We start from the raw sequence: 16,693 nt of genomic DNA, 5'->3' as shown, positions 1-16,693 counted from the left end.
CAAACTTAGCTCATCACGCTTGTCAAAATGAAGTGAAGTATATAAAAGCATAACAAAACAGTAATGCCAAGGAAAACGAAGTCACTTGAGAGATTAGAAATCAGTATCAAAATGCAAATCGATGTCTTATCTCTATTAATAAAGCGAAGAGGGTGTTACTGTTCATCTTTGGGGAAACTTTCGAACTTCCCAAATTGCCCATGGTGTGGGTGAGGTGGCAGACAACAAGGAGGGTTAGGAACGTAAATGCAGAAAGAATGGTGAGGTGGAAGATCATGGAGAGAGCAAGAGAAGAGACGGACGCCTGGCTTCTGCCGACACCGAGAAAAAAATGAGAGAGAAGAGAACAAGGAAGAAAGCAAGAAAACAGAAGAAAAGAAAAGAAAAGAAGAAGAAGAGGGAGACGGGAAGTCAGCACAGGTGCATGATGGTCGATTTGAACAGAAATCGAGTAAACTGATCATTCCAGGTAATCTACCATGGCTTCTAATTTATTTCATTTATTCTTTGTCAGTCTCTCAGCCTCTCCACTATCTGGGATCAGTTTATATCCATAAAAAAAAAAAAAAAACAATCTCAGATAAAGCAGTATAAATCACCGGCCGTTTTGATTTTTTCCTGTTGAAGAACCAATCCAAGTAGTCAGATTCCAGTAAATTTGAGATCTAATTTCTTACTAATTAAGGTTGTTTCAAGAAGTTCCCAGCTTTTGTTCATTCTGTTTATTGGGTTGCTGAATTTCGAGTTTGCTATGATTCAGTCTATAAGGTACAAGCAAGGATGTGGTTAATTTAGTTTAGAATTGGAATTGCATGTTGCATTAGTTTTAGTTGCTTTTGCTATTGACTTCGTGTAAATAACAGCGACATTTAGATCATTATTAGATTTATCCTTAAGCTTGAAGTGATTTTTGGCTCTCTGTATTGTTGTTTTTAACTTTTCCTTTGGGTATATCTCTATTTTGCTATTAGTGGCTGTTAACTCAATTCTTTTATTTGATCCGGGTTTATTGTTGGACCATTAGGTGCCTTTTTTGTTTGCCTGTTTAATAATATGAATCAGCTTATGCATAAAACAAGGACCTTTTGTTTTTGTTCATATTTTTGGTTTACAGCTTTTTGATTAATCATGTTTCTGACCTTCTTCTTAAAGTTCCTGCAAATTAAACCGTCCTTTTTCCCTATCAGTTTTCATTTTGTTCTGTTGCGGTTATAATGCAATTTAAAGTGAAGATTTTAACCTACTTTATATTTGGTAACTTTTTATTTCTTCTGAAATTTTAGATTCTGATGCTGTAGAAGCTTTCACCTTTGTGTAGAATCGGCAACAAGATGGAGCTATTAGGACAAAAGTAAGCTCTTGGTTAGATGATACCCACAATTGTGCATTCGACCAACTGCGAGTTGTCAAAGTAAGCGACTTTTCCGGCATGAAAGCTGAACTAGCACTCATCAGGTTTCTGCTTTTAAATTCAGTTGTGCTTGAGAAGATGTTTGCTGATGATTGGTTTGGTACCTTACTTGATGCAAAAACTTCTCTGTTACATGAACTTTTTTGACAATTTAATATTGAGATCTCTTCTATTGTCCAAAATCATGACCAGTTTTTTACTTGATGTTTTAGAAGGGTAGGTAGGATGCACAAGTGAACGCAGAAAAAAATGAAACCTTGGATGAGTTTTTGTTAAATTAGTTTATCTTCTATTTGCAGAAACAACGATGCAGACATTCAAGATTATGACATGAAAGTCAGTTGGTAATATACTATGTTAATTAGGGTACTGCTATCACAAAGAATTGAATTTTGCTTCCTCATCTCCTATAATTTTAAAGCATCTGTTTGAGCTGCTTAGTGCAGTGTTATTTCTTTGATATTGACAGGTGATGTCTTCTGTGGAGTTGGTCCAATAGCTATCTCTGCAGCATAGATTGTAGGACGAGTTTATGCTGCTAAATATCTGCAAGGAAATAGTGGTCTCAACAACCTCGATAGGAAGATTAAGGTATGAAAGCAATTATTGCAGCAACATATAATCACAATGCTTTTTCCTATTTTTGATTTAGAGAGGAATCAGGGGAATTGAGAAGTAGAAAACTTATAACACCTTTATCTAACCAAAATGGATTACAAAGGCTAAAGTAAAAACGTAACACACTATTAATTATGGCAGTGCTTTTGAATTGAATTATAAATATGTTTTATTGCACATTCCCATGAAATAGGTTCAGTTTATCATTTCCTCATGTTCTTGATAACTGATATTTACCTCTTTACTGTTTCATTACAACAGCATCTATTTGAGAAATTATTTGATAAGTTTAACCAGAGTAATATTGGCCGACTTTTGCCTTACTAATTTGCAATGATCTCTTCAGGTACATGCAAGATTATCTTCCCTGTCAGTGCTTCTACTCCTGCTGAATTGTAAATGAAAGAATATCTCCATTTGTAAATGAAAGATCAGTTTGTGTTTTCACTTCCATTTGTAATATCTTCTGTATATACAATAAAATCCTTTTTCATTTACAAGATTTGTTACAATATAAAATAATCATAATAAATCAAACATAAATTAATCGCCGCACTTCCGCACGCGCTTGCGCGCGTGCAGGAAGGCTAGTGATTATTAATGTATCGAGTTGTGTCCGCAGAACCGATGTACTCAAAACCAGTGCACATCGATTTTACAAAACAAAAGCGATGTCTACAATGAAACAACACATCGGTTCTAGAAAAAGCAAGCGATGTACATAAAACCATTGAACATCGTTTTGCTTAAATGAAAACGATGTGCAGTGTTAAATGAAACATCAGTCCTTAAAAAAAAACCGATGACGCCTAAAGATACAGACATCGTTCCTAAGAAAATAATGTGCCAAGCTACATGTAAAAATGGCCAAGAACAAACAATACTCATGGGAACTGATGTCTACAAGTGTACTGGACATCGCTTCTGGAATAGAAATCGATGCAAATGTTCACGTAGGTATTGTTCGACATATACTTTATTAAGCATAAAATGTGAAAATATGAAGAATTAGACATACCTAACATACAAAAATATGATGATTATAACGATTATACATCGATTTGTTTTTTAGAATCGATGTTGGTTGTTGTCTGGGACATCGGTTAAAAACGCGCTTATACTGATGTCTATATCTTTCTCTACACCCACTAAGACATCGGTCAAAAATTAGTTTAACATCGGTTCTGGGCCGATGTCTATGAACAAAATTCTAGTAGTGGGAAAGAGAAACTTTTGCCTTCGAGACTTACAACTTTCATCCGATCTTGCATTTGGAGGATTGCCATTGAAGTCGTCAATTAATTTTCGCTCCACTTGTTTCCAAATGTCGTCTCCCTTTTGGTCATTACTCTTCGTAGAATTTTTGGAGACCATTACAAACAGAACACCACATATACCTAAGAGCTGATGATGCCTTCCAAGCTCTTCTTAAAACTTTTCATATAGCAACACCTCTGTTTCTGACCCAAGGCTTACAAAGTGTATTCTCCTCCTTAAGGGACTTAGAACCAATAGAAGTATACCTACATTGTTCATGACATGTACCTATCAGTCATTAAACTGAAGAGACTGAACTATTAACAAAGTATGAAGATCAGTAGAAAATAACTCAATGACAACAAAAGATAAGTAAGTCTATATCAAATTGCTACCTATTGTATCTGGAAATAGATGCAAAAACATATTTCGTAAGATTTATATGAATTGACAGTAGAACATATTGCTTATCAGTTTGTCAGAGAAGCTTTGAATACAGAGAAGTAGGTACTAACTTGAGTTTGTGAAAGTGAAACTTGAACACAAGAAAGAGCAATATATAAAAGAAAAATAAAAAAATCAGAAGCAGTATTGGCTGCTGCTAGTAAAATTTCTGGTTCAAAGCAACTACAGTTACAAGTATTGTTTGTTTGTGTTTCAATTGTTAAATTTCCTTGACTAAAGTATTAGTAAGTTAGTAGAACTGATCAAAGTTGTAAATGAATCATGCAAATTGATACTGCCATAGGAAAGCATGTTAGACTGACAGTGATTCACTAATTTTAGGAAAGCATGCTATACTGTGACAGTAACCAAAAGTGCTAATTAAAATATAAGAAATAAAAAACCAACAGCAAAACTTGTCGCTTTGGTTCTAAATACAATTGGCTCACACAAATTTTCTTTTAATAGAAAGTGTACATACCAACATAAAGTATATAAAAATGAATTATTTCTACAATGGACTTCAACATTACATGTTATAATAGTGTCATTAAGAGCTCTTTTCATCCAATCAATTGCCTTTTCTCTTGTTGGTGCCCAAGCAATAAGCTATTTAAAAAACAGTACGTGTTGAAAAATTAATTAGAAAATAAACCTGAAAGCTACATTTTATACTGTATATTTAATTATTTATATAAGCAATGATGGCTATACATGGCTTTTTTGGGGCTCAAACCTTTCTAGGAAGGGAATCATAGTTTGGACTTTGGAGGAACCACATAATGAGGATAAACAGGACCATCCATTCTAACAAATGGACCTCCGGAAGGTATGTAAGCTGTTATGGTCCCTGCAAATGAGCAGAAGATTGAAAATAGATTAAAAAGCAATCATAGAATGTCATTGTTCCATCGAGTACAAGCCCAAGTACCATAAAAGCGACGGAAAGCTAGGAGTGGTGACATAGTTATTGACTCATTAACCTTTGCAAAAACAACTTAGAACCTTCTACCTTGTCTTGGTCCAAATGGGAATGCCAAAGAAATTAATATACAGTAACGAACCTACTGAAAATGTAACAGTTCTTATTTGAAGGCTATTAAGAGAAAAAGTAGCACAACATTGTTTTATCTGTGAGTAAGTGTAAAGATATAAATTGAACAAAAATACCAAAAAGGAGAAGGGAAGAGTTTAATAGACCAGTGCGTGCCACTCAATTTAAAAGGATGCAGATATCTTATAAGCAAGAGATTGGACTCCTTACTCCTTACATGGCAGGCTGGTGTTTGTTCAAAAGCTCGAAAACCATTATTAGAATCCAAAAATACAGCTATATAGCAGTGATAGTCCTTAAATAAATATATAAATGACATCAGAAGAATAGTATTTACCGCTAGGAGGGTCCAACGGTGGCATAGAAGTTGCAGTCCTCAAGGTTGTACCAAAGGAGGCGCCACTAAATCATGATATTGTCCAGAATGAAACAAACAAAAGTAAGCATATGGTATCCGCTTTAACTAAAAAGCCATGGTCCATCAAAGCTAATTAATTAACATGGTACTGTGCTCAACCCAGCAAGAATTTAAGAACAGAAGATCATGCAATGAACAATTCAGAAGAACATAGACCTGTTGAGGATTTCATTTGCATCAATTTCCTCATCAACAAACATTCATTAACTAAAGCACCGAAATCGCAGGGTTTACCTTCTGAATGAGATTATTGGTTCCTGATGTAGGACGAGATTTTAGCCAATTTCAACTAAAAATCTCGAAAAGAAAGAAGCGTCTTCACATTAAGAAGAAGAATTTGAATATTGAAAATTGGTATTCAAATAGGCTTCTTAATGATGAAATTAATCATAATTACTCTTTTGGATATATCGGGATTCTCGAGCAAAATCTTGATTGAGATTCCAAACGTAATATTCTTTAGTATCTAGGATTCTATTTCTGATTTTTATTTAATCAGGTTTAATTAGGTTTCCTAGTTTTAGTCTACAATAAATTCTTCTTTATGTTTTCTAGTTGTATTAGGTTTATGCTATGTGCCTTATATAAGGCACCTCTTAGATTGTAATTTTCATTCAAGTTATCAATAAAAAAACCAAATATTAGAGAAGTTTCTCTATGTTTCTTACGGATGTGCCCGTAATTGCTAGTTGATTCTAGCTCATCTCATATGGCTTTCGACGCTCTTGACGGAGCCTCTTACTATCGTGTTCATGCTTCCCGCATCAGTTCCCTTGCCCACCGGCAGAGGAACAGACTCGCTCAAGCTCAAAGCAGATTCCTTTTGAGTCAGCTCTCCACAGCTCTGACATTTCAACTACAAAATTACAGTGACCGAAACAAATTAGGAGGTAAAAATAGTAAAATCCAGTTGATGAAGAGCAGCGATATCTATTTTGAGCTACAAATCCTAGCAATTTGTTAAGGCGAACTGTAAAAAGAATATCATATATTAGAAGTAAAAGCATGAGGATGATACCTTGAAAAGATAGGTGAACTCGGGATCGTTGCAGCCATTTTGGGGCTGCAGGTCGGTGAGGTGAAATGCATTAGATTAGGTTTTGGACCTTGAGATGAACAATTGGTTGGTAGATCTCTTGATAAACTCAACGGAGTACGTTGACCTAAATCGGCGCATTTAGTCGGATGTGTATTCTGCTTCGAATTTGGCAGATCTAGAGAGGAAAATAGCTCAAGGAGGTGATGGAGAGAGGTGGAAAACTGGGTATTCATTGGAGTCGGATCGAGATGGAGTCATGGGGTTAAAGAACTGAAAGACGAAAGAGGGCGGAGCAGAGAAAGATCTTTTTCTTCTAAACAACGTTGCTTTCGTAGTACTAGCCGCCGATAATAGAAGTAGGACTGCCGCCGGCCAATGGGAATTGCAAGGCCATGATTGACATGGCATGCAGCACTAGATTGTTTGGAATGTAACTAAGAGGAGTATTGGTATCAAATAGTTGTACTGTTGATGATGAGTGAAGCAGTATTCCTCTTGTAGTCATGGAATGGGAAGTTTCTGGACAACTTCATTCTATGCTCTAGCTAGCTAGCTTTCTATTCCAGACTGGGTCGTCCCTGATTATTTCCTGAAAATTGAAAAAACACAAACAGACATGGAAATGTGTAGTCATGCGGGATGGTGATTGTCATTCATTGACAATCAAATATCACCATGTTGGAAGTACCTTACGGCGTACCATTAGCGATGCATTAACTTCTGGCTGCAAATGTGGTATAACGGAATATAAACCATATAAACGACCAAATAAAGGAAGAATAGAAACGACCGGTACCAGAGGTCTTTCCGAGTTGTGGGAACTATTCCCGTAAGAAAAATATAAACCATATTATTAGTTTACTATGTATTATATTTATATATGCGTCTAAAGAGGGACCAAAAACATCCTAACAAAAACCGCCTAGCGAAACTTTTGAAACCTGATAGGAGCATAATTATGCGATGTTAATAGCGTTAATATCTATACTTTCTTTGTTAGTTTAGTGTATTTTCTAGTTATTTACATTGTTTATTTGTTTTATAGGTATCTTGGAGTAAAGAAGGAGAAAAGAAGTAAAAGAGGGATTGAAAGGCAAAATCGGCAAATCTGCCAGTGCAGATAAGTCAACTTCGACAGATCACTGAGACTAGCTCAAAACGATCCAGATGATGATCTTTATATTGATGGAAAGCCTCGGATGTCTAGTTTCCAAATATTTTTACATCTCATCAATATCATTTTTCTAGAGAAAGTTATGGACGATTTAGTACAAGAAGGTCAGGCTGCGCGTGAATCTGAGGTTGGACGGGAATTTATGTTTCGAAGCCCAAATCACACCGAGAAGCCCGAGGACGAGTTTGTGGTTCATATTCCGACTTATGATGGACAAATGGCATGATGTGAATGGTTGGAATAAGTCATCAAGTTCAAGAGCCAATATGAAAACTCCACCTAAGCACGTGAACCCTAATTCTTTTAGGTTTTGGATTTCCTACACAACAAGAAAGATGAAGGCAACCTCTAAGCAGATAAAAGGAGATCAATCTGCAGCAGCTCTCTCTCTCTCTTGCTCCCCTTCTTTAGTTAGTTTTGTTTCTTTTATGTTTAGCTAGTTTTTACAGACATGAACTACAAGATGATTTGACCTTTGATGTTATTTTCTTTTAATTCAAGATGAGACTTTAGTTTAAAAGAAAAGAAAAAAACCTCCTAGCGAAACTTTTGAAACCTAAGTTACCGCCTAGGTTCTCGGGTTCTGTATACGCCGCACACGGCGGAGAGGGAGAAGACTTTCAGTCTTCTTGCGACCATGAACATCCTGATCTGGAATTGCCAAGGTATAGTGAATCGAAGGACTCGTCATGCTCTCAAACTTCTCATCCAGAAGCACCAGGTGCACGTTGTCTTTCTTAGTGAAACCATTGCACCAAAGAACAGCACCAATCTCTCCCTAAGGCTGTGGGGTTACCAAACATTGCTCATTTTGATCGGGTTGAGTGATTTGGTGGTCTGGCTCTTCTATGGGATGATTCTGTATTTATTTCGGTACAAACGGTGAACTACTTTTTCATTGATGCTGATATGAAGGGGCCATCTGATGTGCAGTGGCGCTTCACAGATTTTTACGGACATCCTGAAACGGGTCAGCGCCATTTATCTTGGGATCTCCTTCGTTCTTTGGCCGGACGTTCGTCGGAGAAGTGGGTGGTGGCAGGTGATTTTAATGAGATCCTAGGGTTAGGGGACAAATCTGGAGGAAGGATTCGGAGTCTACAACAAATGGATGCCTTTCGTCAAGCCCTTTTGGACTGCAATCTCACATATTTAGGGGCAGGAGGGGGACTCTTTACTTAGAGTGACACACACACAAAGGAACGTCTTGATAGGGGTGTATCTACACCTGCATGGCTGTCAGAGTTTGGATTCTCTAGAGTTATTAATCTGCATCCAAGCAGATCAGATCATATGCCTTTACTGTTGGAAGTTCGGAAGGATCAACCGGTGCATTTTCCATGGCAGACGAAGGTTCCGGTTTGAAGAGATGTGGTGTTTTCATGAGTCATTTTCACAGGCGGTGGAGGAAGCTTGGGCTATACCACAAGATGGTGGTCCGATGGTGCAGTTATGCCACAAAGTTAAAGACACGGGGAGCTTTCTTTTAGCCTGGGATCAAACTACTTTCAAGGGGCGCAGGGAAGAGTTAGAGGTTGTTCGTAGGCAGCTGGATGTGCTTCTTCAGAAACCATTTGATCCTGTTGATCAGACTGAGAAGCTTCGATTGTCCCAAAGGCTGAATGAACTGATGACTATGGATGAAACATTTTGGAGGCAAAGATCTCGGGCCATTTGGCTCAAGGGGACCAAAATTCTATATTCTTCCACCGGCGAGCCTTGAATCGCAAACAGAAAAACAAAATCAAAGGTTTGTTCGATGAGAATGGGGTATGGCAGGAAACTTCGAGAGGAATTGAAGCGGTAGTGATGAGGTACTTTCAACAAATCTTTGCCAAGCAAGTACCAGACCTAGAAGCTCAGGACCATGTTCTACAAACTTTGACTCCTAGAGTCACGGATAGTATGAATCAGACCTTGTTGGCACCATATAGTGTTGATGAGGTGAAGCTTGCCCTATTTCAGATGCATCCATCTAAGGCACCTGGCCTGAACGGTATGTCACCCTTCTTTTTTCAAAAATATTGGGATTTGGTGGGAATGGAAGTTAGTAGAGCAGTTATCTCTTTCTTGACTACTAAAGAGATGCCTCATGATTTAAATTTCACTCATGTGGTGCTTATCCCAAAGGTGAAGGAAGTTGAACATATGTCTCAGTTGCGTCCAATTGCCCTATGCAATGTCATTTATAAGATAGCTTCAAAAGTTTTAGCCAATCGGCTCAAATCTTTCCTCCCGGATATTATCTCCCCACAGCAGAGTGCATTTGTACCCGACCGGTTGATTTCAGATAATACTCTGGTTGCGTCAGAGCTAGCTCATTATATGCATAAGTTGGGTAGAGGAAATGAAGGCTTTTTGGCTCTTAAATTGGATATTAGCAAGGCCTATGATCGATTGGAATGGGATTTCTTAAAGAAGATCATGATCAGGATGGGGTTTGATGTGCAGTGGGTGGAGCTGATAATGTTTTGTCTATCTACTGTTAGGTACTCTTTTATGATTAATGGAGTTCCTAAATGTTTTGTTACACCACATCGTGGATTAAGACAGGGGGACCCAATTTCACCATATCTTTTTCTACTTGTGTTGAAGGCCTTTCTGCTCTTATTTCTCATTCTGTAGCTACTGGACAATGGCAAGGGCTACATGTGTGTGATGGTGCTCCTTCTGTTAGTCATCTCTTGTTTGCAGATAATAGTATGCTATACTCTAATGCCTCTCCCCAGGATTGTTCCTTGATTCGCAATATATTTTGAAAATTTATGAAAGGGCATCAGGGCAGCAGATCAACCTACAGAAAAGTAATGTGGTTTTCAGTGGTAGTGTTCTTCCCCACATGAGACAATCTATGGCAGCTACTCTTGGTGTTCAGTTGGTAGAGAAACATGAGAAATACTTAGGGGTACCTACGGTTGTGGGACGTTCTAAGCATGACACCTTCGCCTACATCAAAGACAACTTGTCTAAGAAACTTACCGGTAGGCGCTCTAAATTGCTGAGTGCTTCTGGGCGTGAGATTCTCATAAAGGTGATTGCTCAGGCAATGCCTTTTTACACTATGAATTGTTATCTGCTTCCTCAAAGTTTAATTCAGGAACTTCATCAATTGTGCTCCCAATTTTTGTGGCGCAGTTCTGATGAAAAGAGAGGTATGCACTGGTGTGCTTGGGATGAACTCTGTAAACCTAAAGCTTGTGGAGGTATGGGATTTCGACATTTATTTGCTTTCAACCTAGCCATGCTAGCAAAGCAGGGATGGAGATTGATTCAAAATCCACTCTCGCTAACTTCTAAACTGTTGAAAGCAATTTATTTCCCTCATTGTAATTTTTGGGAAGCTGAGTTGGGGTCGTCTCCCTCATATGCATGGCGTAGCATAATTCAAGGTCGGGATATTTTGCGGGCTGGTATTCGATGACATATCGGGGATGGCAGGACCACTAGTATTTGGAATGATCCTTGGGTACTGAATGAGAATTTGCAGCCTTTCTATACTCCGAGGTTTCAGCTAGTTTCTGACCTCTTATCGTCTCCTGATACGTGGAACTTTCCTCTTCTTACTGAGTTGTTTCCTCTACATATTGTTCAGAAAATTGCAGCACTACCTCTTAGTGTTCGGGTTCATAAGGATCGTTGGATTTGGAGTGGTAACAAGAAAGGTGTCTTCACTGTTAAATCAGCATATCATGTGGCAAGGAGCAGAGTCTTGGAAGAGCTACCAGGGTCATCAAATCCTAGTGCCGTGCTTTGGAAGCAACTCTGGAGAGCTCCGGTCCCTGGAAAAGTTAAGATCTGTGTATGGAGAGCGGCCTCAAATACTCTTCCCACGAGAAGTAGGCTTAGTGAACGTGGTATTGATTTAGATACCCAATGCCCTTTCTATGATGAAGAAGTCGAATCCCCCCTCCATGCCCTTCGTGACTGCAACCATGTAGAGTCGTTTCGTCAATTAGCTCATATTCAATCTTCAAATCAAGCAACAAGTATAATTGATTGGTTAGTCTCTTCTTTGTCCCAATCTTCCACTACTTTTGCTATGCTTTTGATGATTATTTGGGCTACATGGAGGAATCAGAACGCAAAAGTTTGGGATGGGGATGTTAAACTTGCCTCCGAAGTGGTACCCATTACTCTAGGTTGGTGGGAGGAATATAGGGTAGTTCATGCTTCCACAAAGGTACCAAGACCGGTAAGGCACGAGCTGTGGAAGAAGCCTCATGTGGGCTTGGTGAAACTTAATGTTGACGTTGCATTTGATAATGTTACAGGTTGTAATAGGGTGGGTGGGATCTTTCGAGATTCCAGTGGCTCTTGTCTAGGAGGATTCAGGCACTCTGTCTCAATCTCAAACTCAGCTAGGCATGGGGAGCTCCTTGCTTTGTTGTATGGGGTCGAGCTAGCAGTTGCCCATCATTTTGTTCCCCTGATGGTGGAAACAGATTGTCAAGATTTGGTCACTGCAATTGGGAGCTCTAGTTTGAATTGGACTGAGCTGGGTTTCTTGGTGAATGATCTTGAGGAGTTGTTGAAAGTTGCTTCCAATGCCCAGGTTCATTATATTCACCGTAGTGCAAACAGGGTTGCTCATATCCTCCCTCAAGAGGCCAAACACGGTTCTTTTTCTTTGAATTCTTTCATTGTACCTCCTCCAAGTGTGGAGGAACTTATAATCTCGGAATGTAATGACATTTGACGTCAATGAAGTTAATTCATTTCCCTCAAAAAAAAAAAAAAATTATATATGCGTGTTATAGTAATGCTCATAATGATATATTCTCAAAACAAAAAAAACAAAAAATTGCAAGTTTTATTGTAATTGTTCTTATGTAGCATGTGGTTCAGGGTTTATGTCCTCCCGTTGCAAAAATTTATTTCAATAAAGGGAATCGAGCGTGGGGTTGAGCCTCCCAACTAGGCTGGGTTTCAAAACTCCTTTCAAAAAATAAAAAATAAAAACTTACAGAATGATCGTCTTATTCATAGATGAGGCAAATTAATAACTATTTACTCCCTCTAAAGTGTGAAAACAATCTTTTATTGTTTTTCTTTTCATTTTTGAAGTTTACGGGTAAAGACTCCAACTCGAAAGGGAATGAGGTAGTTGTTGTTTAATTTCTCTTTATCGGGGTTAAGCTTGTGTAAGAGTGCATGGATCTCTATGAGTCTTCTATGACGTTTCTAATTTCTTGTTTGTACCACAATTGCGTGATTGACAAGGGAGGGCTAGTTGAATAATTTCCTTTCTGTAGAGGGCGAGGTTTATACATTCTTAGATAGGCTTGCTTAAAGTGAGCGTCCCAGATATTTTAATGATCTACTCTAGCTTAGATAGTTTAGTTCGGATTTTCTTGTCGAGTTTTGCTTATGTAAGTTATGGTAGACTCTAGCCTTTGGTTGTTGATCTAATGAATTCAACTTCTATTTAAAAAAAATAGATTATGTTAGATAAAGTGAAAAGAAGTGAAGATCTGAACTTAGAGATTATGATAGCCAATTGCTACGGTTAGTCTTTAACTATGATTTGTAACAATTATGCCACGTCTCTTATTGTATTGGAAAAATTCCACAAATTGTCACTCAACTATGACTCATTCGACATTTTAGTCACTGAAGTTTCAAATATATCACTTTGGTCACTCAACTATTACACTGTCAATCACTTAAGTCACCCAAAGAGTATTTTTTATAATTTTTTTTTAATGAAAAAAATTAACAAAGTGACTTAAGTGATTAACAATGTAATAGTTGAGTGACCAAAGTGATATATTTGAAACTTCAGTGACTAAAGTGTCGAATGAGTCATAGTTGAGTGACCATTTGTGAAATTTTCCCTATTGTATTTTGGTCAAACTAAATTTGTTGTCGAAGTACTAGTATATAGTAATTCATCTCTCTTGTATATATTCTCATCAGCTTGACATTAACTCAGTCCATTCATTATCATGGTCATATACAATTAAATCACATACATTATAAACTACCATTGATAAATGTTCATATCAAACCATTCATACGTGTTGACTCCTCGATCATGGACATGAAAACTTAGTAATATTAGTGTTTACCCTGTGTATGTACACGCATCATAACTTGTAAACAACCTTTCTTTCAAATGTCTTAAGAAAGACTAATAGCTATGATACAGTCGTGGACCACTCCTAGTCAATGCCGTGCAGAGTGTGGCAAATGTGAAAGACTTGTTTTCTGTAATTGGGATCCCACTTAATATTGCTGAATATTAAATGAGAGGTCAAAGTCTTTAATAATGTGTTTGCTGTGTGAAGTCAGGCAGACGGTGATATAACCAATTGTTTCCACAACAGGTTAGTTAGCATTAAGGAGTGAAATTTCTGCGTAGCTGCCAAAATTTTCATCAAAATTTCCTTAATTTTGAAGTATTTTAAACGAAATTTATATGCTATATCATTTCCGTCAAGAGTTTCTCAAAATTTTCAGAAATTTTCCTTTCATTTTTGTGAAATTCTTAATTTCTGAAATATTTACACATAAATAGCATATATAAAAAATCACATTGAAATTTTGTCCGAAATTTTGTATGTCACCAACATTAAGTTTTAGGGGAAATGATCATTTACCCAATTTCTGCTTAACAATTGCCCACTTGCACAACGAAGAGTTTAAAAACCCCATTTACCCAAAACACTCTAAGGGATTATTTCCCCTTTACCCAATTAATTCTTTTTTAATTCTTTTTATTTATTTTTGGGACTTTTTTGCCCTCTCCTTCTTCCTCACTTAGAGGGAGAAATCATCATCCATCTTGCCGGACTTCGATGACCAGTGGCCGGCCGCCGACTCCGGTGACGGGACTCCGGTGACTAGTGGCCGGCCTCGGACTCCGGTGACCGGAATTCGGTGACCGGTGACCAGAATCCGGCGATTGGTCCCCAATAATACCCAGTAATCATATTATTGCCCCCCAATAATCATATTATTGCCTCCCAAAAATTATATTATTGCCTCTAATAATCATGTTATTGCCGTCCAGTGAATTGTATGAACTCTCAAAACCAAAATGGATACACTACAGGCACAATTGATCAATTTATAATCAAATTATTGGCTCCCAATAATCATATTAGTGCCTCCCAAAAATCATATTATTGCCCCCCAATACAAATTCCAATGTCTCTACTGCCTCCCAATAGACCACCAAAAATGCACCATTTTGTAGGATTCACAGATAATTTAACTTTAATACACAGAAAACAACAAGTAACTTATCAAAACACCACACTATAGTGATCCCTGTCCATCGTATCAAAGTCTACTGGGGGTCAATAATGTGTCTATTGCCTCCCAATAATCATATTATTGCCATCAAGTGAAATGCATAAACTCCCAAATCCAAAATGAAACAGACACAATTGATCAATTATATATTCAATTGTATAAGTTCACTTTTTTTTTTTCTTCCCCATTCTCAGAACTCAAAGTATACAAAAAAAAAAAAAAAAGTTGCTCTGGGCACCCAGAAAATGCTCTGGGCACCCTATCGGATTGACCGGGATGAAGTCACCGGCGATTGCTCTGGCCCAAAACCACAAAGCCGCTTCACCGGACGAAGACACCAGCGCCGAGATCCGTGATCATCATGAACCTCGACAACCGACCTTCGCTTCACGATCTGCAGAAGCTAAGAGGAAGGTCGTCGCCGATTTGCCCGACCTGTTCACCTTCCCTCCTCCTCCGGAGTCGCCGGAAGCCTTCCTCGCTCTTCCCCTCCCTGCTGACCTGGCAGATCGCCCTCCGGGTCGACCCCGCCGTCGTCCTTCCCTTGGATATCGTCGAGGAGGACGTCATGCGCTCCAGGCGATCCATCTACTGTGACCAGTGCCGAGTCGTGGGAGAGAGAGGGAGAGAGAGAGAGAGAGAGAGAGAGAGAGAGAGAGAGAGAGAGAGAGATCGGTGAGGAAGGGGAGGAGAGAGAAAATCAGTTTCAATTTAATAATAGGGGCACAATTGTCAAAAGATGTTAGATTTGGGTAAATGGGTTCAAAAACTCTTAGTGGAGTAAGTGGGCAATGTTTATGCTGAAATTGGGTAAGTGGTCACGGCCCTTAAGTTTTACTTCATAGAGAAAATGTTGTCTTTTGATTTCGTTTGCAATCAAGGTTTTATTACTCCCAAAAACATCGATATCAAAATCTATTTACTTGGGAGTAGTATTATATAGTACTAAATGGAAGCAGTCCTACTAATTAGATCGAACCACATCATAATAGCTCTTATTATTAGTGCTTTATAGTGATTTTTTATGTTGCTTTTGTTGAACTTGTTTCTTTTCATTCATGGGGGTTTTGGTATTACGTTCCTTCTTCCCGATAGTATTTTTCTAATTATTAGTGAAAAATACGTGACAGCGCGCCAAGCCTCCCGCCACCAGGTTACAGCCATAAAAAAAATAGGATTAAATTATGTTTAGTCCCTGTATTATGACTATTTTTTCGTTTCAGTCCCTGACATTCTCAATTAATCTGAAAAGTCCCTAACGTCAAAATTTCCGTCTGATTGGTCCCTCCCGCGTCAAATTAGGAGTTGGCCTTAGGTGAAATGTCCAATATACCCCTCTGTTATTTCTTTTTCCTTTTTAATTTCTTTTTCTCCTTTTTTTTTATTTTTTCTTTTTAATTTCTTTTTCTCCTTTTTTTTTTCTTTTTTCTTTTTAATTTCTTTTTCTCCTTTTTTTTTCTTTTTAATATCTTTTTTGCTTTTTCTTCTTTTTTTCTTGTTCATTTTTAATTTCTTTTTTTCCTTTTTTTTTTTCTTTTCATTTTGCCTACTTTCTCCTTCATTAACCCACCAATTCCATTCCGATCAAACTCCACAACCCATTTGTTTCTCTCCCCAAATTGAAACCAAACCCAGCAAAGACCTAGCTTGGCGGTGCAGAGATGGACATCGAGCAAAAGCAAGAGGCTAGGAGCGGATCGTTCACTTCTTCACCTTCTCTGAAGCCATCTCCCTCTGTTGGGATCCGTCCTCGCCTCGATCATCGCCGACGCCATCTCCCAAACACAAGCAGATCCCAATTAGCTCGGAAATTCGCCGCTAAACCACTCCGTCTTGTTTTCACAGCCTACTTCTCTCTCTCCCACTCAAATCTCACTTTCTCTCTCCACATCAAGCCTCAATTTGGAAACTTTTCACTGAAAACTACCATTTTTTCAGACCCTGAGGTTTTTGGGTCTTGCTCAAAATGGTGATTTGGATTTTGGGTCTGGTTGAAATGATGGTTTTTGATGGCCAAGTTG

The 16,693-nt window shown here is 38.2% G+C and overlaps 1 long non-coding RNA gene across 6 annotated transcripts; it reads left to right on the top strand.

The window, feature by feature from the left end:
* The first annotated feature begins 294 nt into the window (after positions 1 to 294).
* On the top strand, positions 295 to 2,573 carry LOC133718228 (uncharacterized). 6 transcript variants are annotated; one of them, XR_009850166.1, is made up of 5 exons: positions 295 to 469; positions 1,319 to 1,455; positions 1,711 to 1,777; positions 1,858 to 2,002; positions 2,376 to 2,573. It is a non-coding gene; the product is annotated as an uncharacterized LOC133718228 (long non-coding RNA). The 6 variants fall into 6 exon arrangements; XR_009850165.1 differs by having other exon boundaries at positions 296 to 469; positions 1,319 to 1,411; positions 1,881 to 2,002; XR_009850163.1 differs by having other exon boundaries at positions 296 to 469; positions 1,319 to 1,411.
* The last annotated feature ends 14,120 nt before the right edge of the window (positions 2,574 to 16,693 follow it).

This window comes from Rosa rugosa, chromosome 6 (genome assembly GCF_958449725.1).
Source record: "Rosa rugosa chromosome 6, drRosRugo1.1, whole genome shotgun sequence".
Lineage (NCBI taxonomy): Eukaryota > Viridiplantae > Streptophyta > Magnoliopsida > Rosales > Rosaceae > Rosa > Rosa rugosa.
Note: the sequence above shows the minus strand (reverse complement) of the source record. Positions and strands in the feature narration are given on the sequence as shown.